The sequence below is a fragment of the Gorilla gorilla genome, chromosome 16 (genome assembly GCF_029281585.2).
Source record: "Gorilla gorilla gorilla isolate KB3781 chromosome 16, NHGRI_mGorGor1-v2.1_pri, whole genome shotgun sequence".
NCBI lineage: Eukaryota > Metazoa > Chordata > Mammalia > Primates > Hominidae > Gorilla > Gorilla gorilla.
In genome coordinates, this window is record NC_073240.2 from 80,638,775 (window position 1) to 80,661,799 (window position 23,025).

Sequence of the window (23,025 nt, forward strand, 5' to 3'; positions counted from 1 at the left end):
TTTCATTTCCAGAAACCCATTATAGACCACACAGCCATTAAAAAGTATAATTATGACAATTACACAATAAACACAGAATATGCTCAGAATATGCCAATATAAATGATGACTGTTCTGTGATTAAATTTTGTGTGCACATGAGCAAACACTTGAACAAAGCATGGATGAATATAAACAGCTTGATTTGTGTAGCAGTGGTCAGAGCACGGGGTTAATTTTTTTTTTTTTTTTTTTTTTTTTGCAGTTTGGTTTCTATTAATGTTGCTCATACAACAAATAATTTGTAAAAAGCCATTAAGGTGCCTCGGTGACAATTGGAAAACCAATTATAAATTCCCACATTTCTAAAATGAGACAGAACCAATGGTGCAGAGCCATAGCATGGAGAAGCAAAGAGCCTCTGCATTAGAATTTTTTAATTTTTTGCCTGAATAAAAGGAAGGCTTGATTTAAAGAGAAAGGTCATTTTATCTGGGTGTAATTTATCTATGTTTTATTCTAAGAATGTGGCCTATTTGCAAAAGCTCATACAAGTAGTCTCTGAGATTCATCCCATGTAGTCACCACCATGGGGTCTTGTTAGAGACACTGACCTACTGACACAGTGCCCCACGTTTACCCTGTTTGGTCACTACCTTGGAACAACTCATACCTCTCTGCAAGGCCCTTTTGCATATACTTCTCTGATACTGAAGGAGTCATATTATACTAACTGTTCCATCATTAGTGCTCTAGCAAAGCTGGATCAATCACTGGACCCCAGATAGAGCCCTAAGTGCTCTGAGATGAGAGGTCAGGACTCAGAGCCAGGGAGCAGACATTTTGGTTGGCTCCACCCCTCCCCCAATGTGTAACAGCTTAGAGGTGCATCCTGATTGGTCTAAGTCAGTCGTGGTGCTCCCATCCTCCTTACCAATGAATAGATCGAGACCCCAGGATAATATTTTTCAACATACGGTTTTCCTATGTCCTCAGGATTGGTCCAACTGGAGCCAGTGAGACTCTAGAAAAGGTTGCTGGGGGTTCTTTCTTTGGATATTGCTGCAACCACATGTGTGGTGCAAAACATCAGCACTCATTCTGTTGCTAGCCTGCAAAGAGCAGAGCCAAGAGGACTGCAGGGCAGTAGAAGGTGTGCCGCTAGATTAAGTCAACCTCCACATCTCCCTACCTCTGAATCTCTAGTCTTGAGGCCCTTCATGTTTATGCCGTTTGAATTTCAATCTTCTTTTGCATCCCAGTTGATGTTAGACTGACCTCTCTCCTGAGCAAGACAGAGGAATCCAGCTGACACTAAAAGTTAAGGAGACAGGCAGACAAAAGACCATCTCTAGAATCCTCTCACCCTCTTTATCCTCACTCATTTTCACTACCATCTCCTCCCCACTCATGTGCCTGGAATTTAAATTCCAATGGCAATAGAAATGAAATGGCCTATAGAGCCCATCTTCTTTAAACTTCTCATGATAGTTCTGAGGAAATTGAGATTCTGGGGGGAAGAAAGGGTACTTACCAAATACAATTCAGAGGCAAAACTACATCCTTTAATGCCCAATGAAAATGTCTATTTCTTAGCGAAATTTTCCCCAGTAATCACACCCCTCCTGCACTGCCCCAAGCAGAATTGGTTATTTCTTCTTCATCACCATCAATATATTTTGTACCCACCTCTATTAGAAACAGCCCCTATATTGTTGCATAATTATTGGCTCCCACTAGACTGTGCACTTCTTGAAGACAGGGTGCCTGGTTTTAATAGGGGCTTGACTGTTAAGTGAATGGAGCAACATCTTTATCAAACCCATTAATTCCATCTTTGTCAAACTCATTAATTCCATCTTGGTTAAGCCCATTAATTCCAACTTTATTCACATAGAATCTGTGATATTTCTAATTGAGGACAGTAGACAGAATTTCTAAAATGACCTCCCAAAGGTGTTTCACCCTAATCTCCTGGAATCTGTGACTAGAATGAGATATCACTCTTGTGGTTATGCTATGTCATGTGGTACAATTGAACTCAAAAGGGTGAGTTAACCAGTAACTTAGTGTAATGTTACATGAGCCCTTAAAAGTAGAGAACTTTCTCTGGCTGGGTGCATAAGAGGGAGGCAGAAGGGAGAGATCCGAGGAAGATTTGATGTCCGGTTGCAAAACAGAAGACACGAGCTAGGAAATGCAGGCAGCCTCTCAAAGGTGAGAACAAGTCCTGGCAAGCAGCCAGCAAGGACATGAGGATCTCAGTCCTACAACCACAGAACTGAATTCTGCCAACAACCTGAATGACTTGAAAACAGATTTACTCCCAGAGCCTCCCAGAGCCCCAACTGACAGACACCTTGATTTCAGCCTTGTGAGACTCTAAGCAGAGTACCTAGCCATGCCTGCCTCCACTTCCGACCTACAACACTATAAAATAATAAATGGAAGTTTTGGAGCGACAAAAAATATTGTTTTAAGTTGCTAAATTTGAGGTAATTTGCTACGAAGCTAATACAGAGAGTTATTTGTGGAGGGAGTAGGGAAGCTCTGCTAAGCAAATTATTAGAGTAAACCAGCTTTCAATTCTGATGTTCACCTGCTTAGAACTAACCAGTTTCCAAGATGTTTGTAGAAGCTACTTTGGAGATCATCTGACCCTGGGTAAACAGGCTGCATTTTAAGCCAACTCGAATCAATTGGTGTGATTACCAGGCATGGACTGTTAAGAATTGTGAGGCCAAGCCTGGGTTCAGGGTAAAATAAATCTGTAATTGATTAGCAACACCTGCCATGAGCAGAGGACCTGGCGATGACGGCATACTTGACAAACCCTTGCTATTCCTACTCTAGTCTGGCCTACTCATTTGGGAACAGCAGTCCCAGGGAAGGGGCAAAATTACATAGTCAATCAAGACTAGAATTAGGAATCAAAGCCTCCTAGCACACAAATATAATTTTCTTTGCACAGTGCAGTTTACTAAACTCAACAGAGCTAAAATATTAATCCTGTTCTAATTCGCACCTCAGGAGTCCCCCAGGGCCTGGCAGCAGCCCATGGCTCACATCATGAGCACTGAGGTCTTCCTGGGGACCATATTTATAAGATCCACCCTGAGGAGCTTATATCCCTGCAACCCACTCTCTGCTCAGAACCGGCCAGTGAGAGGAGGCCATCTCTTCCTTCTCCTTTCCCTCTCTTCTCCCAAGAAGCTAGGAATAAGCCACAACTCTTGGATGAAGTGAGAAGACTGGGAACTGGACTTTGACTCATCAGGACACCAAGAAGACATCAAGACACAAGGTGGAAGTCAGTGGAGAAGCAGAGAGGAAGCAAGCAGCTCACAGACCACATAGAACTCCTCAGGCCACCATGCTTACTGTTACACACACCTTGACAGGCTGGCCCCACTCATTACTGAGCTGAGGGCAAAGCTAAGGTCCTACTGGCAATGACTCACAGAAAAAGCTATAAATAGGAACATTTTATGACCATATTTATACAACCAAAGTTGGTTCAATGATAATGTATGGAAAAATAGAATCTTTGCTGAGGAGGAATTTCAACTCCATTTGGGTATATGTTCCCAAGTGGGAAAAAAAACCTGGGCACACAGCTTTAAGAAGTGCGCTGGCCTCTGGTAATTGCTCTAATTACCTGTGAGTTAATTAGAGACCATTACGTGTTCAGAAGTGAGATTTTCATCCTTCAAAATTTGCATTTCCAGCGAGCAGCTCATTCTCTATGCATCATAAGGTGAGTGTTCCCTGCTGATTTCTTTTCCTCATATATAACCAGGCTCACTCTGTGACTGATATAATCAGAGGTCCATTAGACAGGGCCCCAAAAAGCCAGGAAGAGGTAGCAGGCTTCTGGGGCAGACAGATGGGTCTGGAATCTGTCTAGCCCCAGAAGGACGTATTTGAAGAGAGACTGATAATTTGGACAGCTTTTTGCAGGGACTGCTTTTGAGTTTTCTCAGTCATAATGACAGACTTTCCAGGAGAAACCAAATACCAGACACCTCCCTGAGTAAAACATTCTCGTTGCCTGGGTCCTATTAAGAGTGCAGGAGAAGGCTTTCAGTTATTTGGGTGGGGCCTGCCGCTCTGATTCACAGTCATCTATGGGTTGACCCAAGGGCCAGGGCTGGGTAAATTTGAAGACTGTTATAATTTATTTTGCACACACCTTAGCGGGCCCCACCTGAACAACTGAAAGCCTTCCCCTGGACTCTTATAAGGGCCTAGGCTATGACCATTTCTTATCCGCTGAGGTATCTGATACTTGGATTCTCCTGGAAAGTCTGTGATTCTGAGCAAATTCAAAAGCAGTCCCCACAAGGAGCTGTCTAAGTTATCAGTCACAGGTAATTAGAGCAATTACCAGGGTCCAGCACACTCTTTAAGGCTGTGTGCCCAGGTTTTCTTTCTCTTGGGAACACATACCCAAATGGAGTTAAAATTTCTTTTCAACAAAGATTCTATTTTTCCATACATTATCATCGAACCAACTTTGGTTGTATAAATGTGGTCATAAACATTCCTATTTACAGCCTTTTCTGTGACTCATTGCCAGTAGGACCTTAGCTTTGCCCTTGGCTCGGTAATGAATGGGGTGGTCTGACCCCACAATCATCTATGGGGTGACCCAAGGGCCAGAGCTGGGTAGATTCGAAGGCTGTTGTAATGTTCTCAAAGGCATGGGGCTATTCATACTTTTAAACTCAGTCACCCAACAGCAGAAAGCTTTTTAAACAAAAGGAAATCATCCCAAATAATGAAAAAACTTTATGCACTGTCTTAGCCTGGGCTGCCCAGAAAACTGGGCTGAATTTGCAAATATTTATGTGCAATTACTTTATTAAAGGGTGTAATATCAGGGAAACAGGCGAGAGGAAAAAGGCAAAGGAAGCAAGAACGGAGGAGAACCAACATGGGGTGCCTTATTGAGCTCCCCATTGCTAGGTATTAAGTGAGACTGATTGCTTGATCTCACTAGACAGCCTCTCCAAGGCCATAGCATGACTGTGACTTAGGGTGTCCATGGAGGGGTGGGAGTGTGAGGTGAAGACTTTATTCCATGGCTTCCGCCTCCCATTGGTCAAAGTTTTGCCCTATGAGGCATTAATTCCTTCATACTTCCAGGTTACACGTGTGTGGATGTTGAGAGGGTCCCACTGTGTCTCACACCCCAGATTCAACAAGGAACCCGGGAGCAGGAGGTGAAGTGCAATAGGCTGTGCTCCCATGAAGTTGGACAGGGTCTATCCGGAGTGGCAGTTCAGGAGTAGATGCCCAAAAGCCATAGAGATGGGGAAGCTGTAAGGTCATAAGAGGTCTGATACACACCTCAGTGTGGCTGTGGCTTTTCACTGTGTCCATCTCAGTGTGGATTCCAGTGAGGAAGCCCAGGCGTGGCAGTTAAATCATCTTCTCTGTGAATCCTTACTCTGCCACTCACTAGCTGTAGGACTTAGGGCAAACTAACTCCTCTGCACCTAGATATCTGTGACTGCTGAATGAGAATAATACCTACCATACGGAAATGTTTCAAGGTTTGAATGAGATAATCTGTGTAATGTATGGCCAAGAACACAAACTTAACAAAACCAAATTTCCCCCCTTATATAATAATAAATTGAAACAACATAAACGTCCAATTATTGAAAAATGGTTAAATAAACCACGCTACAACCAGTTATGGACCCCTGTGTATCCTTTAAAAATAATGATACTGAATAAGTGACAAAATTAAAAATTGTTTCTGATATTGAAAAAAAAATGATACAAAATTGTATAGGTACAGTATGGGAGGAGAGTGTTGTAGCCAACATGAAATACCGTGTGCAAATGCCTAGGGATATGCACATGCATGGCATTTCGGGGGAAAACACTAAGAATTGCTCCTGAATATTATTCACTTTTCTTTCTTGTTAACAGGACTCCAGATTTGTTCGGAGTGCTAATGTGCTCATCCTCAAGTGACAAATCATGATTTGTCTCAACCAATCTGGAAATTTTTTTCTCTAAATTTCCAACCTCCCTTGCAGTTGGAGAAGGCCATATGATCTGTTTCTGTACAAAATTATCTAATAGGAAGTCTGCTACTTCCCATTCAAGGTCTAGTAGAGCTTTGCTTTGCTTTCATGATAAAAGGGGAAGTAACATGGCAGGCACTGTCCCTTCCTCTTTCTTTCCACTTTGGATGTAGATGTGAAGTCTGGAACTCTGGCAGCCATCTTATACCCATGAGGTAACCAGCATGAGGGAAAGGTCAAGAAATTCAACTCTGTCATTTGTGAGCCACCGAATCAACATCAAAAACTACTTTCAGTCTCTTGTTACATATTTAGTTGTTTAAACATCAATGGTCAGATTTTCTGTTACTTATAACCAAATACACACCTAACTGATATAGGATGCCATGCTAATCAATTTACATGCCGTATCTCATTGATTTTTACACTGGATGTTTAAGGTATGCTTTATAATTCTCAACCTTTACAAGTAAGAAAACAGAGAGCCTAAGTGATTTACCCAAGGTCACCTCACTATTAAATCTCCAAAGCACAATTTTACTCAATCTTTATCCTAGAGCCCTTCTTGCCACTTTAATAGCAAATAGCATATAGAATGCAAAAAGATTGTAAGGCAGAGAAAAGAATGCTGAGCCATGAGAATGGTAAGAGGCTGGTCAATGGCGTTGTGGGACATGCTAAGAGGTCTTCACTTTGCTATATCGGGGATAGGAAGCAGCAATGTGCTAAGACCTACCTGTCAGCAAATATTACTGCCATGGTCCCAAGGCCTTAGGCATGATAGAGCTCAATAAATGCTGGGTGAATGAACAAATAAATGAATGCATAAGCCAAGAAATAATTGGATAAAATTCTCTAGGTGCATAAGGAGGATGAATTAAAGCAGTCAAGGCTAGAAGTAAGAAGACCATTTAGGAGGTTATTGCACATAAGAAATGGTAAGGTATGAACTATAGCAGTGTCTGTAGGACTAGAAAGGAGGGAACAAATTCAGGAGCAATTCAGAAAACAGAATTGATAGAGTCACAGTCCTCACATGGCCACCAGCTTATCTTCCTGAAAGAACATTGTTTATTCGGCCATTTGGCTGAACAAAAACGTTCAGCAGTTTCCCACACCTTGTAGAATATACATACTGTAAAGTTTGCTACCTACATTCATGGTCCTTCATCAGCTTCTAGCTCTACATCTGCCCCAGAATAACTATTCATCAAATGCTGAATAGAAATGCAAATCAACTAATTCATCAATTTGCATAACACTTAATCATTCACAAATGTCTCTATCTACTTATTTATTTTTTTGGACCTTCCCTCATTTGCTATTTATTATTTTCCAACAACTATGTGGCTTAAGCAGGCAGGATTGGGCGCTCACAGGTAGCATGGTTTTGCAGATAAAGAAATGAACATTCAGAAAGGCCATTTGTTAAGTTGACCCTCTGACCAGAGCCTCCCCCATGTACTGCCCCTGCAACTCAAAGCCTGTCCTGCTCTACAACTTGGCTGGATCTTTCCTTGCCCCAGCCTCATGCTCGACTCACTCAGCTTCTGGCCCAGAATGGCGGACATGCCAGCTATCCATCTGATTTATCTAATCGTCAGATGAACTCATGATCAAATCCCACATCCAGACAGCTTTCTTAGCAAGAAAATTGAAGTCATCTCTCTTAACCTAGAAATTGGTTTACAGATCTTTGTCCCACACAGATGGATAATAAACTGCTCTGTTGAACACTATCAAATATGAAACTTCTGAAAGCTTTTTTTTTGTTTTGTTTTGAGACATGGTCTCACTCTATCACCCAAGTTGGACTGCATGAATTGCAGTAGCACAATTACTACTCACTGCAGTCTTGACCTCCTTGGGCTTGAGCAATCCTCCCACCTCAGCCTCCTGAGCAGTTGGGTCCACAGGTGTGCACCACCACTCTCAGTTAATTTTTTATTTTTGTAGAGATGGAGTGTCCCTATGTTGCCCAGGCTGGTCTTGAACTCCTAGGCTCAAGTGATCCTCTGGCCTCAGCCTCCCAAAGTGCTGGCATTACAGACATGAGCCATTTGTTAGGCACTTTTTACAGTCACATTAACCCTCTGGCACAGTTGGGGAAACACATTTCTTGAGTTAAAGTGGTTTGGCAAGAAGGGCTGAGCTGGGATTAAGATTCCGCTCTTCCCAACTCTGAAGCCCCTGTTCCCCTCACTGCTGCATCCTGCTCATTTTGCAGGCCCAGATTAACAACAATGGGAAAGAGTTGAGAAATATTTTTCTAACAGGGTAAACCCTCCTCCCAGCCCAACTCCACCATCCTGGGCCACTCCTCTAGTCACATGATCCTTTGTACCATTTGGCCCAATTGATATTGATCTCATACACATGGGTCAGAGACAGGGTGAGAGTTTTCTCATTTCTCATGGGAGAAAGGCAAGCTCTGCCAAGCCCAGAATTTCCAGCCCCTCCTGTCCCAGCACAAACCATTCACAGTCTTCATACAATTATTCCTGGTGCGGCGTTTTGTCTCTAGGAAGCCTTCTGTCCCTCAACCTCACCAGCCCTTGGTTCTTCAGCCCAGAGGTTCAGGACATTTGAGGATTGCATGTTGGCTGTGCGCATGGGGAATTCGGTGACTACCACTGATTGGCATCCCTTACCACACCCAGGGGAATGGGGAAGCCAAGAGATGGACTGAATGCAGGCTCAGGCTTCTCTCTCCTTGCCTCCAAGGGCATCCTCTCCAGCAGGTGACTGGCCATGACAACTACAATACCGATCTGAAACCGGTCAATGGGTTCAATGGAAGGTTTGGCTATCGCTGGAACACCCTAGCCCACTGTTGGAGCACGTCCATCTTTGGAGAGGTCACCCACTTCCCTCTGTTCTAACAGCATCTCTTCCCTTGACCTGAATTTCTAAGACAGATATTTAGATGAACTCTCAATGTTATTTTACATTAAAAAAAATTGTGTCTCCAAGTGTGTTGTTTCTTCCCTGAGATTGGAGAAGGAGCCAGCTCTACTCTCAGCTTCTCTTCTCCCTGGAGAGGAGGTGAGAAGAGAAAGGGCTTCTCAGGCCCACGCCCTTGCACTCCATACCAACGAGTGCCAGGTTTGAAAGGAGAGGCTTCAGTTCTCTCCTGCCAGTGGGATAAGAAGGAGCCACACTGCTCAACCTCAATAACGCACTTCCCCAGCTATCAGCAGGGCCCCAGGTCAAAGGTGGCTATTGTTTCCATCAAGAACAGAGCAAAGGCCAAGCTCCATGGTTTACGCCTGTAATCCCAGCACTTTGGGAGGCCGAAGTAAGGCTCAGATGGGAGGATTGCTGGAGCTCACGCAGGTGGATCACTTGAAACCAGCCTGGGCAACATGCTGAAACCCTGCCTTTACAAAACACACACACACGCACACTATGTATGTGTACTATATATATGTGTACTATATATAATGCACTACATATATGTGCACTACATATGTGTACTATAAAAATATGTATACATATACATATATATGTATATGGAGAGAGAGAGAGAGACAGAGAGAGAGAGAGAGAGAGAGAGAGAGAGAAGATTGTCTCATTCTGTTAGCCCAGGCTGGAGTACAGTGGTGTGATCTCAGGTCACTGCAACCTCCGCCTCCCAGGGTTCAAACAATTCTCTTGCCTCAGCCTCCCAAGTAGCTGGGATTACAGGTGCCTGCCACCACGCCCAGCTAATTTTTTTGTATTTTTAGCGGAGACGGGGTTTCACCATGTTGGTCAGGCCGATCTCAAATTCTTGACCTCACCTTGGCCTCCCAAAGCGCTGGGATTACAAGCGTGAGACATCGTGCCCAGCCCAGGATGTCATTTTTCATGTGTTCCCTTTCAGTTTATTAGTGGCCAAGGGACAAGCCAAAGCAGATGATGGATAATTAAGAAGGTGGGGCTTTAGAACACAAAGCTTGCCAGAACTCTAGTGTGGGTGGAACTTGATTGTATTGAGTCACCATAAATGGACAATGAAGGAGCTTCTAACAGGTGAAGGGGGTATAGCTCAGGGGGTAGAGCAATTGACTGCAAATCAAGAGGTGCCCGGTTCAAATCCGGGTGCCCCCTTCCGGAAAGTTTTCTTACTTCCATTTTAAAGTAGATACCGTCAGCCGCAGTGTCACCAGAAAAGATGAGAAAACTCTCTTTTCTTTTTTTTTTTCCCCTGGACACAGCACTCCTTTAATCCCACAATGCTCTGTGGTCATTTTAAATCAGATACATTGAAAGGATATTAACTTTTACAATAATATTGTACAATTAAAACTATATATGTAAATCCAAGAGACTGGAGGAGTGTACATATACTGAGTTTCTTATTTCACAATAACTGATGATTTTTATACAATTGAGAATAAATCTTTATCAGATGATGAGACTTATAGAGGATAATAGGTCAATTATTATGGTAATTTTTAAAATCCTTTATTATTATTATTATACTTTAAGTTTTAGGGTACATGTGCACAATGTGCAAGTTAGTTACATATGTATACATGTGCCATGCTGGTGCGCTGCACCCACTAACTCGTCATCTAGCATTAGGTATATCTCCCAATGCTATCCCTCCCCCCTCCCCCCACCCCACAACAGTCTCCAGAGTGTGATGTTCCCCTTCCTGTGTCCATGTGTTCTCATTGTTCAATTCCCACCTATGAGTGAGAATATGTGGTGTTTGGTTTTTTGTTCTTGCGATAGTTTACTGAGAATGATGATTTCCAATTTCATCCATGTCCCTACAAAGGACATGAACTCATCATTTTTTATGGCTGCATAGTATTCCATGGTGTATATGTGCCACATTTTCTTAATCCAGTCTATCATTGTTGGACATTTGAGTTGGTTCCAAGTCTTTGCTATTGTGAATAATGCCGCAATAAACATACGTGTGCATGTGTCTTTATAGCAGCATGATTTATAGTCCTTTGGGTATATACCCAGTAATGGGATGGCTGGGTCAAATGGTATTTCTAGTTCTAGGTCCCTGAGGCATCGCCACACTGACTTCCACAATGGTTGAACTAGTTTACAGTCCCACCAAAAGTGTAAAAGTGTTCCTATTTCTCCACATCCTCTCCAGCACCTGTCGTTTCCTGACTTTTTAATGATTGCCATTCTAACTGGTGTGAGATGGCATCTCATTGTGGTTTTGATTTGCCTTTCTCTGATGGCCAGTGATGGTGAGCATTTTTTCATGTGTTTTTTGGCTGCATAAATGTCTTCTTTTGAGAAGTGTCTGTTCATGTCCTTTGCCCACTTTTTGATGGGGTTGTTTTTTTCTTGTAAATTTGAGTTCATTGTAGATTCTGGATATTAGCCCTTTGTCAGATGAGTAGGTTACAAAAATTTTCTCCCATTCTGTAGGTGGCCTGTTCACTCTGATGGTAGTTTCTTTTGCTGTGCAGAAGCTCTTTAGTTTAATTAGATCCCATTTGTCAATTCTGGCTTTGATTGCCATTGCTTTTGGTGTTTTAGACATGAAGTTCTTGCCCATGCCTATGTCCTGAATGGTAATGCCTAGGTTTTCTTCTAGGGTTTTTATGGTTTTAGGTCTAACGTTTAAGTCTTTAATCCATCTTGAATTGATTTTTGTATAAGGTGTAAGGAAGGGATCCAGTTTCAGCTTTCTACATATGGCTAGCCAGTTTTCCCGGCACCATTTATTAAATAGGGAATCCTTTCCCCATTGCTTGTTTTTCTCAGGTTTGTCAAAGATAAGACAGTTGTAGATATGCGGCATTATTTCAGAGGGCTCTGTTCTGTTCCATTGATCTATATCTCTGTTTTGGTACCAGTACCATGCTGTTTTGGTTACTGTAGCCTTGTAGTATAGTTTGAAGTCAGGTAGCGTGATGCCTCCAGCTTTGTTCTTTTGGCTTAGGATTGACTTGGCGATGTGGGCTCTTTTTTGGTTCCATATGAACTTTAAAGTAGTTTTTTCCAATTCTGTGAAGAAAGTCATTGGTAGCTTGATGGGGATGGCATTGAATCTATAAATTACCTTGGGCAGTATGGCCATTTTCACGATATTGATTCTTCCTACCCATGAGCATGGAATGTTCTTCCATTTGTTTGTATCCTCTTTTATTTCCTTGAGCAGTGGTTTGTAGTTCTCCTTGAAGAGGTCCTTCACATCCCTTGTAAGTTGGATTCCTAGGTATTTTATTCTCTTTGAAGCAATTGTGAATGGGAGTTCACTCATGATTTGGCTCTTTGTTTGTCTGTTGTTGGTATATAAGAATGCTTGTGATTTTTGTACATTGATTTTGTATCCTGAGACTTTGCTGAAGTTGCTTATCAGCTTAAGGAGATTTTGGGCTGAGACAATGGGGTTTTCTAGATATACCATCATGTCATCTGCAAACAGGGACAATTTGACTTCCTCTTTTCCTAATGGAATACCCTTTATTTCCTTCTCCTGCCTAATTGCCCTGGCCAGAACTTCCAACACTACGTTGAATAAGAGTGGTAAGAGAGGGCATCCCTGTCTTGTGCCAGTTTTCAAAGGGAATGCTTCCAATTTTTGCCCATTCAGTATGATACTGGCTGTGGGTTTATCATAAATAGTTCTTATTATTTTGAAATACGTCCCATCAATACCTAATTTATTGAGAGTTTTTAGCATGAGGGGTTGTTGAATTTTGTCAAAGGCCTTTTCTGCATCTATTGAGATAATCATGTGGTTTTTGTCTTTGGTTCTGTTTATATGCTGGATTACATTTATTGATTTGCGTATATTGAACCAGCCTTGCATCCCAGGGATGAAGCCCACTTGATCATGGTGGATAAGCTTTTTGATGTGCTGCTGGATTTGGTTTGCCAGTATTTTATTGAGGATTTTTCCATCAATGTTCATCAAGGATATTGGTCTAAAATTCTCTATTTTGGTTGTGTCTCTGCCAGGCTTTGGTATCAGGATGATGCTGGCCTCATAAAATGAGTTAGGGAGGATTCCCTCTTTTTCTATTGATTGGAATAGTTTCAGAAGGAATGGTACCAGTTCCTCCTTGTACCTCTGGTAGAATTCAGCTGTGAATCCATCTGGTCCTGGACTCTTTTTGGTTGGTAAGCTATTGATTATTGCCACAATTTCAGCTCCTGTTATTGGTCTATTCAGAGATTCAACTTCTTCCTGGTTTAGTCTTGGGAGAGTGTATGTGTCGAGGAATTTATCCATTTCTTCTAGATTTTCTAGTTTATTTGCATAGAGGTGTTTGTAGTATTCTCTGATGGTAGTTTGTATTTCTGTGGGATCGGTGGTGATATCCCCTTTATCATTTTTTATTGCGTCTATTTGATTCTTCTCTCTTTTTTTCTTTATTAGTCTTGCTAGAGGTCTATCAATTTTGTTGATCCTTTCAAAAAACCAGCTCCTGGATTCATTAATTTTTTGAAGGGTTTTTTGTGTCTCTATTTCCTTCAGTTCTGCTCTGATTTTCGTTATTTCTTGCCTTCTGCTAGCTTTTGAATGTCTTTGCTCTTGTTTTTCTAGTTCTTTTAATTGTCATGTTAGGTTGTCAATTTTGGATCTTTCCTGCTTTCTCTTGTGGGCATTTAGTGCTATAAATTTCCCTCTACATACTGCTTTGAATGCGTCCCAGAGATTCTGGTATGTTGTGTCTTTGTTCTTGTTGGTTTCAAAGAACATCTTTATTTCTGCCTTCATTTCGTTATGTACCCAGTAGTCATTCAGGAGCAGGCTGTTCAGTTTCCATGTAGTTGAGTGGTTTTGAGTGAGATTCTTAATCCTGAGTTCTAGTTTGATTGCACTGTGGTCTGAGAGATAGTTTGTTATATCTCTGTTCTTTTACATTTGCTGAGGAGAGCTTTACTTCCAAGTATGTGGTCAATTTTGGAATAGGTGTGGTGTGGTGCTGAAAAAAATGTATATTCTGTTGATTTGGGGTGGAGAGTTCTGTAGATGTCTATTAGATCTGCTTGGTGCAGAGTTGAGTTCAATTCCTGGGTATCCTTGTTGACTTTCTGTCTCGTTGATCTGTCTAATGTTGACAGTGGGGTGTTAAAGTCTCCCATTATTAATGTGTGGGAGTCTAAGTCTCTTTGTAGGTCACTCAGGACTTGCTTTATGAATCTGGGTGCTCCTGTATTGGGTGCATATATATTTAGGATAGTTAGCTCTTCTTGTTGAATTGATCCCTTTACCATTATGTAATGGCCTTCTTTGTCTCTTTTGATCTTTGTTGGTTTAAAGTCTGTTTTATCAGAGACTAGGATTGCAACCCCCTGCCTTTTTTTGTTTTCCATTTGCTTGGTAGATCTTCCTCCATCCTTTTATTTTGAGCCCATGTGTGTCTCTGCACGTGAGATGGGTTTCCTGAATACAGCACACTGATGGGTCTTGACTCTTTATCCAATTTGCCAGTCTGTGTCTATTAATTGGAGCATTTAGTCCATTTACATTTAAAGTTAATATTGTTCTGTGTGAATTTGATCCTGTCATTATGATATTAGCTGGTTATTTTGCTCGTTAGTTGATGCAGTTTCTTCCTAGTCTCGATGGTCTTTACATTTTGGCATGATTTTGCAGTGGCTGGTACCCGTTGTTCCTTTCCATGTGTAGTGCTTCCTTCAGGAGCTGTTTTAGGGCAGGCCTGGTGGTGACAAAATCTGTCAGCATTTGCTTGTCTGTAAAGTATTTTATTTCTCCTTCACTTATGAAGCTTAGTTTGGCTGGATATGAAATTCTGGGTTGAAAATTCTTGTCTTTAAGAATGTTGAATATTGGCCCCCACTCTCTTCTGGCTTGTAGAGTTTCTGCCAAGAGATCTGCTGTTAGTCTGATGGGCTTCCCTTTGAGGGTAACCTGACCTTTCTCTCTGGCTGCCCTTAACATTTTTTCCTTCATTTCAACTTTGGTGAATCTGACAATTATGTGTCTTGGAGTTGCTCTTCTCAAGGAGTATCTTTGTGGCATTCTCTGTATTTCCTGAATCTGAATGTTGGCCTGCCTTGCTAGATTGGGGAAGTTCTCCTGGATAATATCCTGCAGAGTGTTTTCCAACTTGGTTCCATTCTCCCCATCACTTTCAGGTACACCAGTCAGACATAGATTTGGTCTTTTCACATAGTCCCATATTTCTTGGAGGCTTTGTTCGTTTCTTTTTATTCTTTTTTCTCTAAACTTCCCTTCTCGCTTCATTTCATTCATTTCATCTTCCATTGCTGAAACGCTTTCTTCCAGTTGATTGCATCGGCTCCTGAGGCTTCTGCATTCTTCACGTAGTTCTGGAGCCTTGGTTTTCAAGCTCCATCAGTTCCTTTGAGCACTTCTCTGTATTGGTTATTCTAGTTATACATTCTTCTAAACTTGTTTCAAAGTTTTCATCTTCTTTGCCTTTGGTTTGAATGTCCTCCCATAGCTCGGAGTAATTTGATCATTTGAAGCCTTCTTCTCTCAGCTCGTCAAAGTCATTCTCCACCCAGCTTTGTTCCGTTGCTGGTGAGGAACTGCGTTCCTTTGGAGGAGGAGAGGCGTTCTGCTTTTTAGAGTTTCCAGTTTTTCTGCTCTGTTTTTTCCCCATCTTTGTGGTTTTATCTACTTTTGGTCTTTGATGATGGTGATGTACAGATGGGTTTTTGGTGTGGATGTCCTTTCTGTTTGTTAGTTTTCCTTCTAACAGACAGGACCGTCAGCTGCAGGTCTGTTGGAGTACCCCGCCGTGTGAGGTGTCAGTCTGCCCCTGCTGGGGGGTGCCTCCCAGCTAGGCTGCTTGGGGGTCAGGGACCCACTTGAGGAGGCAGTCTGCCCGTTCTCAGATCTCCAGCTGCGTGCTGGGAGAACCACTGCTCTCTTCAAAGCTGTCAGACAGGGACATTTAAGTCTGCAGAGGTTACTGCTGTCTTTTTGTTTGTCTGTGCCCTGCCCCCAGAGGTGGAGCCTACAGAGGCAGGCAGGCCTCCTTGAGCTGTGGTGGGCTCCACCCAGTTCGAGCTTCCCGGCTGCTTTGTTTACCTAAACAAGCCTGGGCAATGGCGGGTGCCCCTCCCCCAGCCTCGCTGCCACCTTGCAGTTTGATCTCAGACTGCTGCGCTAGCAATCAGCGAGACTCCGTGGGCGTAGGACCCTCCGAGCCATGTGCGGGATATAATCTCCTGGTGCGCCGTTTTTTAAGCCCGTCGGAAAAGCGCAGTATTCGGGTGGGAGTGACCCGATTTTCCAGGTGTCGTCTGTCACCCCTTTCTTTGACTAGGAAAGGGAACTCCCTGACCCCTTGTGCTTCCCAAGTGAGGCAATGCCTCGCCCTGCTTCAGCTCGCGCACGGTGCGCACACCCACTGACCTGCGCCCACTGTCTGGCACTCCCTAGTGAGATGAACTCGGTACCTCAGATGGAAATGCAGAAATCACCCATGTTCTGCGTCACTCACACTGGGAGCTGCAGACCAGAGCTCTTCCTATTCGGCCATCTTGGCTCCTCCCCGAGAAAACTTTCAACTTGCTCTTGGGGTGAAATTGTTCCTCCCACATTCCAGCTGACCACTACGACAAAAAGTCGCTTTAGGATCTCCTTTGTCTTCAATTAAGATCAAGTCCCTGAGGAGATTCTAAATTTATAAGTCTGAGAGCTGTGAAGACAATTTGACAATTGGGTGTGTGTCGGAGTACAGATAAAAATGTTCCTTCAACATGTATTTTTGAAAACTTAGTACACGCAAAACTCCATTGAATTAAAACATGAAAGAAGGGCCATGTGCAGTGGCTCACGCCTATAATCCCAGCACTTTGGGATGCCAAGGCAGGCAGATCACTTGAGGTCAGGAGTTCAAGATCAGCCTGAGCCACATGGTGAAACTCCGTCTCTACTAAAAATACAAAAATACAAAAATTAGCCGGGCATGGTGGTGTGCGCCTGCAATCCCAGCTACTTGGGAGGCTGAGGCAGGACAATTGCTTGAACCCAGGAGGTGGAGTCTGCAGTGAGCCAAGATCATGCCACTGCCCCACTCCAGCCTGGTGACAGAGAAAGACTGTCTCAAAAACAAACAAACAAACAAACAAACAAAAGCTCTTTGATGACATCCTTTGCCATGGTCCTTAACACTACACAACTGCAGCCAACCACTTTATGGGGTTTTCCTTCTGTCAGTTTTACAGTGGTCCATCCCTTCCCCTAGTTTCTTGTCATCAACCTTAATTAGGGTGATCTGGTGTTCAGCACCAAGGGCCTTCACCAGCCAGCCACATAGGCAGGCTCATCACAGTTGGGGGCAGCACAAGGATGGGCCCAGCACTTGTCTAAGGCTTTGGCAGCTTCTCGAATTCCACGTGCTATACCATCATGGATGAGGGCAGCCTTTGGGACCCCTTGTAATGCAGTATTAAGGTCCATGACACCTCCAGCAGTGATGCCTTCCTGGGCCATGGTGGTGGGTTATGGGTGAAGCTGATTCTTGAACACACCTGAGCCTCTGCCTCCGTGACTCAGTGGCGGTGGGGAAAGAGCAGCAGTTTGTCCTTGGTTAACACTCACTGCACCTAAAATGTGGTCTAGGTTGCATGTAAAGGGGTTAAACTTGGCCAAGAAGTTGATTAAGCATTTTGGCCAGTTTGTTTATTACCACTGATGTAAAAAAGATTAATATGTTACAATCTCAGAGCATTTCTCTTCCGTTTATTTAGACAAGGTCTCCCCCTTTGCCCCGGCTAAAGTACAGCATGAGTAATCTTGGCTCACTGCAGCTGCAACCTGGACCTCCCAGGCTCAAGCAATCCTCCCATCTCAGCCTCCTGAGCAGCTGGGATTACAGGCGTGCGCCACCACACCTGGCTGATTTTTGAGGTTTTGGGGTTTTTTTGTAGAGACAGGATTTTGCCATGTTGCTCAGGCTGGTCTAGAACTCCTGGCCTCAAGCCATCAACTCGCCTTGGCCTCCCAAAGCACTGGGATTATAGGTGTGAGCCACTGTGCATGGCCTTGAAGGAGTTTCCATTTTGCCCTACTCCCCAGGTGACAATGAAAAGTAGCAAATGAGCAGGTGATTTTGACAGCAGCACTGAGCTGTCATAGACACCTTGCTAACTAGCTCAGTGTTTGCTTACTTATAGCTTTCTAGAGATAACAATGAATGGCACACACCGGTTATTAAAAATGCCCATAAATACTGGCCAGGCATGGTGGCTCACGCCTGTAATCCCAACACTTTGGGAGGCCAAGGCGGGCAGATCACTTGAGGTCAGGAGTTCAAGACCAACCTGGCTAACATGGTGAAACCCCGTCTCTACTGAAAATACAAAAATTAGCCAGGCATGGCGGTGTATGCCTATAATCCCAGCTACTCAGGAGGCTGAGGCAGGAGAATCCCTGGAGCCCTGGAGGCAGAGCTTGCAATGAGCCGAGATCGCACCACTGCACTCCAGCATGGGCAACAGAGTGAGACTCCATCTCAAAAAAATAAGAAGAAGAAGAATAATGCCCACAAATAAATACTGCCTCATGTCCCATGTTGCTGTGGACACCCTAGAATCCAACTGGCCCAACATGGTTTGGAGGGCACTGCCAACCTCCTAGGCATCCCCCAACAAGGGTCCTCAGAGACATCCTTCATCTAAGACCAAGTCAGTCCCTCCCTATCTAGATCTGTCCTGGTCTAAATCTTCCACCTAACCATCTCCAAAAACAATTTCAGGCTAAACTCCATTTCTTCTTGCATTTCTCCGTTTGTACGTGTTGCTAAAAGGCTCTGGTCCCACTCTAAGTCTGTCTTCTCCAGTTCATCCATTGTACTGCCACCAGAACGATATTTCTAGATCTTTGCTTTCGATGGCTTCCTGTGCCTCAGATAGAGTGTGTGGCCTTTTGTGATCCGACCACATATGCCTCCCCATCCTGTTGCGCCATCTCTGCCTCACACCTGGTGTTCTTGGGACACCACATTTCAAGCCTGTCCCCCACACACCTGGGCCTCTGCTCAAGCCACCCAACTCCTTTTCATCCAGAAAAGTCCAACTTTTAAGGCTCAGTGTAAAAGACACCTCAGGGAAGTTTCATTTCCCCAGCACTTGTCGCAACTAGACACTTGTTATGTTAGATGGACAATGTTTTTGTTTTTGTTTGTTGTTGTTGTTTTTGCCAGCATGATTTCGTTTTCATTCCTACAACCCTAGGAAATAAGTTTCCACACTTTACTGAAGAAAACAACTGAATCTCAAGAGAGTGATTTGCCCAAGGTCTTCTGCTAATAAGTGTAGCAGAGCCAGCTGAGCTCCTCCTCAAGTTCGAGACTCTATTAGGCCCCTTGAGTTGGGAAGAATTGGCTTCTTACTGAAGTTGCATTTAAGATCTTCTTGGGTTCAGTTCAGCAGTTTCCCCTTTTCTCCCTCTTTCCTTAAGACAGACTGCCTGTCTCCCACAGTGCCTTCTGGCCTGGGCCTGGCTATCGTATCTTTGCTCACATCTCCCTGCTTGTACTCTTGGCTTCATGTGAATAAAAGCAGCTATTGCAATACCAAAAAGGATATTCTCTGTAGACGCCATAATCTGAGCAAAGGTGCACAGACACAAATGCTCCTGGTAGTCCAGGGCAGCCAGAACTGGGGTGCCATGGTGGCTGGGAAATCGGCTCTGCTCGTGTTGCAGTATTTTTGTGTTTGTTTTCATAGAGACAGGGTCTTGCTATGTTGCCCAGGCTGCTGTCAAACTCCTGGCCTCAAGTGAACCTCCCACCTCAACCTCCCAAAGTGCTGGGATTACAGGCACGAGCCACCGTGCCCAGCCCGAGTTCCAGGATCTTTGGACATGAAATGGAGTTATGTAAGGATAAGGCCAGAGCCTTAGAGAGATTCTGGCTAGAGTTAGGGGTATGGCCAGTTTAAGGTGGCTGTTGAAAACGTGGCAGTGGATAAGTCCCTCAGTACAGCATCATGTACTGGAGGACTCCAGGGCCCACTGTCTACAAATGCTAGTTTGAAAGATGGCTCTGGTCAGATGAGCCTGTCACTAAATTACAGATTATCTAATCCCACAAAACCCTATACCCCATGGACTTTAGTGGTCACGACTCTGACAATTTCCAAAGAAAAAAAAAAAATTATACCAGGTGCAATTTAAGAGTTAGGAGTTAGAAAGTGCTCCAGTTTTGTACAGTAACTAAAACATCCTATTCATGATGAGAAGAATTACAGACTGCTATTGTGGGTTCCATCATCTCTCCCTAATTATGGTAGGTCTGAAATGGAAAATGCAAATATAACTGCAAAATTAACATTAAATCAGAAATTTTTTAACAATTGGAAGCTGGTCAGTAGTGGCTCACCCCTGTAATCCCAGCACTTTGGGAGGCCAAGGCGGCAGATTGCTTGAGCCCAGGAGTTCAAGACTAGCCTGGGCAACACGGCAAAAGCCCATCTCTATAAAACTGGAAGCTTAGCTTGTGTTATAGGCTAGATCAACTTGCTTAATCTCTCAGCCAGTGAGTCTTTTTAGTGAAAGATAAAGTTGCTTTTAGTGACAAACTTTTACTGCCCTCAGCCATGAGAATCTCCAAGGCCAATGGAAATGATCAAAGCTAAGCTTGCTGATCACACTAGCAGGTACATTGATTCTTAACTTTACTCCTAAGGAAAAGGCACTGACCTTACCTGGAAATGTAAAAGAATTCAAAAGCTGTGAAGGGGAAGGAAAACAGGGAGAGAAGCTCTACAGTGTGTTGGTGGTGGAAGGGGTCCAGGGTTGCCTGGACTCAGGCCAGCTTGGAGTGTGCCCAGCAATGCTGGGCTTCTGATCCTCTAGGAGCCAGCATCTTAGGCTGTAAGACAAGAATACTACCGTGGACCTTCCAGTGTGGTTGTGAGAATTAACCATGTAAAGCTCCTAGCATAGTGCCAAGCATGTAACAGGCACCTAAATATTGGTTATCTTTGCTTTTCCAGTTCCTAAATAAATCAGCAGTTAAACCCAAGGAATGTGTAAGGATCCCATTGGGTCTCATTGATCAGGAGACTGCATCATTCTCAGCCACAAGCACAAGTTGCAATCTCCAGTCAAAGCCCTCAGGGATATGTTCAACAACTGTCTGTACCTATGAGCAAGTCTTTTAAACCAGAAAGTGATTAAAAGCATTTACGTGGCTCCCCCTGAAAAGGAGAGGGGACTAGATTCTGTTACTACATGTCAGGATAGTGGTTACTCCCGGTCGGGGGTAGGCACCAGGAGTTTTTGGAGGACAGCCATGTTCTGTTTCTTAATCTGGGTGCTCATTGGTTATATAGGTATTCAATTGGAGAAAACCAAGCTGAAGTATAAATGTATAATAGTTCAATAGGTTTGTTTTTGTTATTGAGACAGGGTCTTGCTCTGTCACCCAGGCTGGAGTACAGTGGCATCTCCGAGGCTCAGGCAATCCTCCTACCTCAGCCTCCTGAGTAGCTGGAACTACAGGCATGCACTGCCATGCCCAGCTTTCGGGGGGAGGAGGTTTTCTTCGTAGAGACGGGGTTCGCTTGCCACATTGCCCAGGGTGGTCTCGAACTCCTGGGCTTAAGTGATCCGCCCACCTTGGCCTCCCAAAGTGCTGGGATTACAGGCATGAGTGACAGCGCCTAGCCAGGACTATGTATCTTAAACCTAGGGAGTGAAAATCAAGACTAATACCCGATCTCTTCTACTGTGCAAGAGGATTCCTCAACAGACCCTGACCTGACAGCTGCCAGAGTGTAACCCGGAGAACCCAAGCTGTGAAACTGCTACCACTGAGCCTTGCTCAGCCAATGCCATGGCTGCAGAAAGGGGCTCTGCCAGGTAACCCCGGCTGCAGAAAAGTCTGAGGAACAGCTCTAAGTACAGGATAAGTGGTGAGTGAGAACGTGGGGGCCCTCTAGTCACTAGAGAGAATTCCTTCCCTAAATAAAGGAATATTCATGACAAGCACAAAGCTATGGTCCCAGTCAGCATACTGATCTGGGTGGGGCATGCTATCTAGCAAAGAGCTGGGGACAACAGGCTGTGGTCATGAGACTGACATCCACTCCACAGGATCATGGTTTGGGGGTACTTGGCTGTGCAGTGCAATGGCGCAATCTCGGCTCAGCGCAACCTCCGCCTCCCAGGTTCAAGCAATTCTCCTGCCTCAGCCTCCCAAGTAGCTGGGATTACAGGCATGCACCACCACACCCAGCTAATTTTTTGTATTTTTAGTAGAGACGGGTTTCTCCATGTTGGTCAGGCTGGTCTCGAACTGCTGACCTAAGGTGATCCCCCCGCCTCGGCATCCCAAAGTGCTGGGATTACAGGCATGAGCCACCACATCCGGCCAGCTATGGTTTTTAAAAAGCTCTTAGTTGTCAGAGTAATAGACTGCAGTATTTGCAGGTAAAATATTACCACCCTAGAAACATGCCCCTTACTTGGCCTCTGCTTTGAAAGCCACCATCAGCTTGAGAGAGATGGTGGCCAGAAGGCACTGATGGAATGAGAGGAAAGAGCCAGCACAGTCAAGATGCAGGAAGATCCCTTTATGATGGCGAATTGGATGGTACACAGTTCTAGAGTAGGGCCCCAGGAGGCAGGAGGAGCAGGGTTGAGAGGGACGACACACTCCAGGGCTCATGTCACACCGATACACACGCCAGGAATGACCTCCATATACTTCCCTAAAGCTCAACCCACCCACCAGTTCAGTCAAGAATTATACTTTCATTCTTCATGTTTGGCCACTGAAGATCAAATCCACCATGATGATAGGATTTCAGCACAACGGGCCCTTTCCAGTCACGACAGACAGAGCTGTCCAGGCTCTTGAGAAGAAACAAAAATTCCTTTGACTTCTCTTGCAAGGACCAAAGAGAGAAATTTCTTCTTTACCATCTGTTGAAATATTTATATAGACTTTAAAAAAACAACTAACAGTCCATTCTGTGCTCTGTTTCCCTGGAAGGTTTCTCATGATCGCCCCTCCAAGAGCTAGAGGGGTTGTGTGTCTGGGACCAAAGGATTAAGACACTTTAAAATAAGCAATGAAAATCC

The 23,025-nt window shown here is 44.0% G+C and overlaps 1 non-coding gene across 1 annotated transcript; it reads left to right on the top strand.

The window, feature by feature from the left end:
- Positions 1-10,039: 10,039 nt before the first annotated feature.
- Positions 10,040-10,112, top strand: TRNAC-GCA (transfer RNA cysteine (anticodon GCA)). The gene has a single exon. It is a non-coding gene; the product is annotated as a tRNA-Cys (tRNA).
- The last annotated feature ends 12,913 nt before the right edge of the window (positions 10,113-23,025 follow it).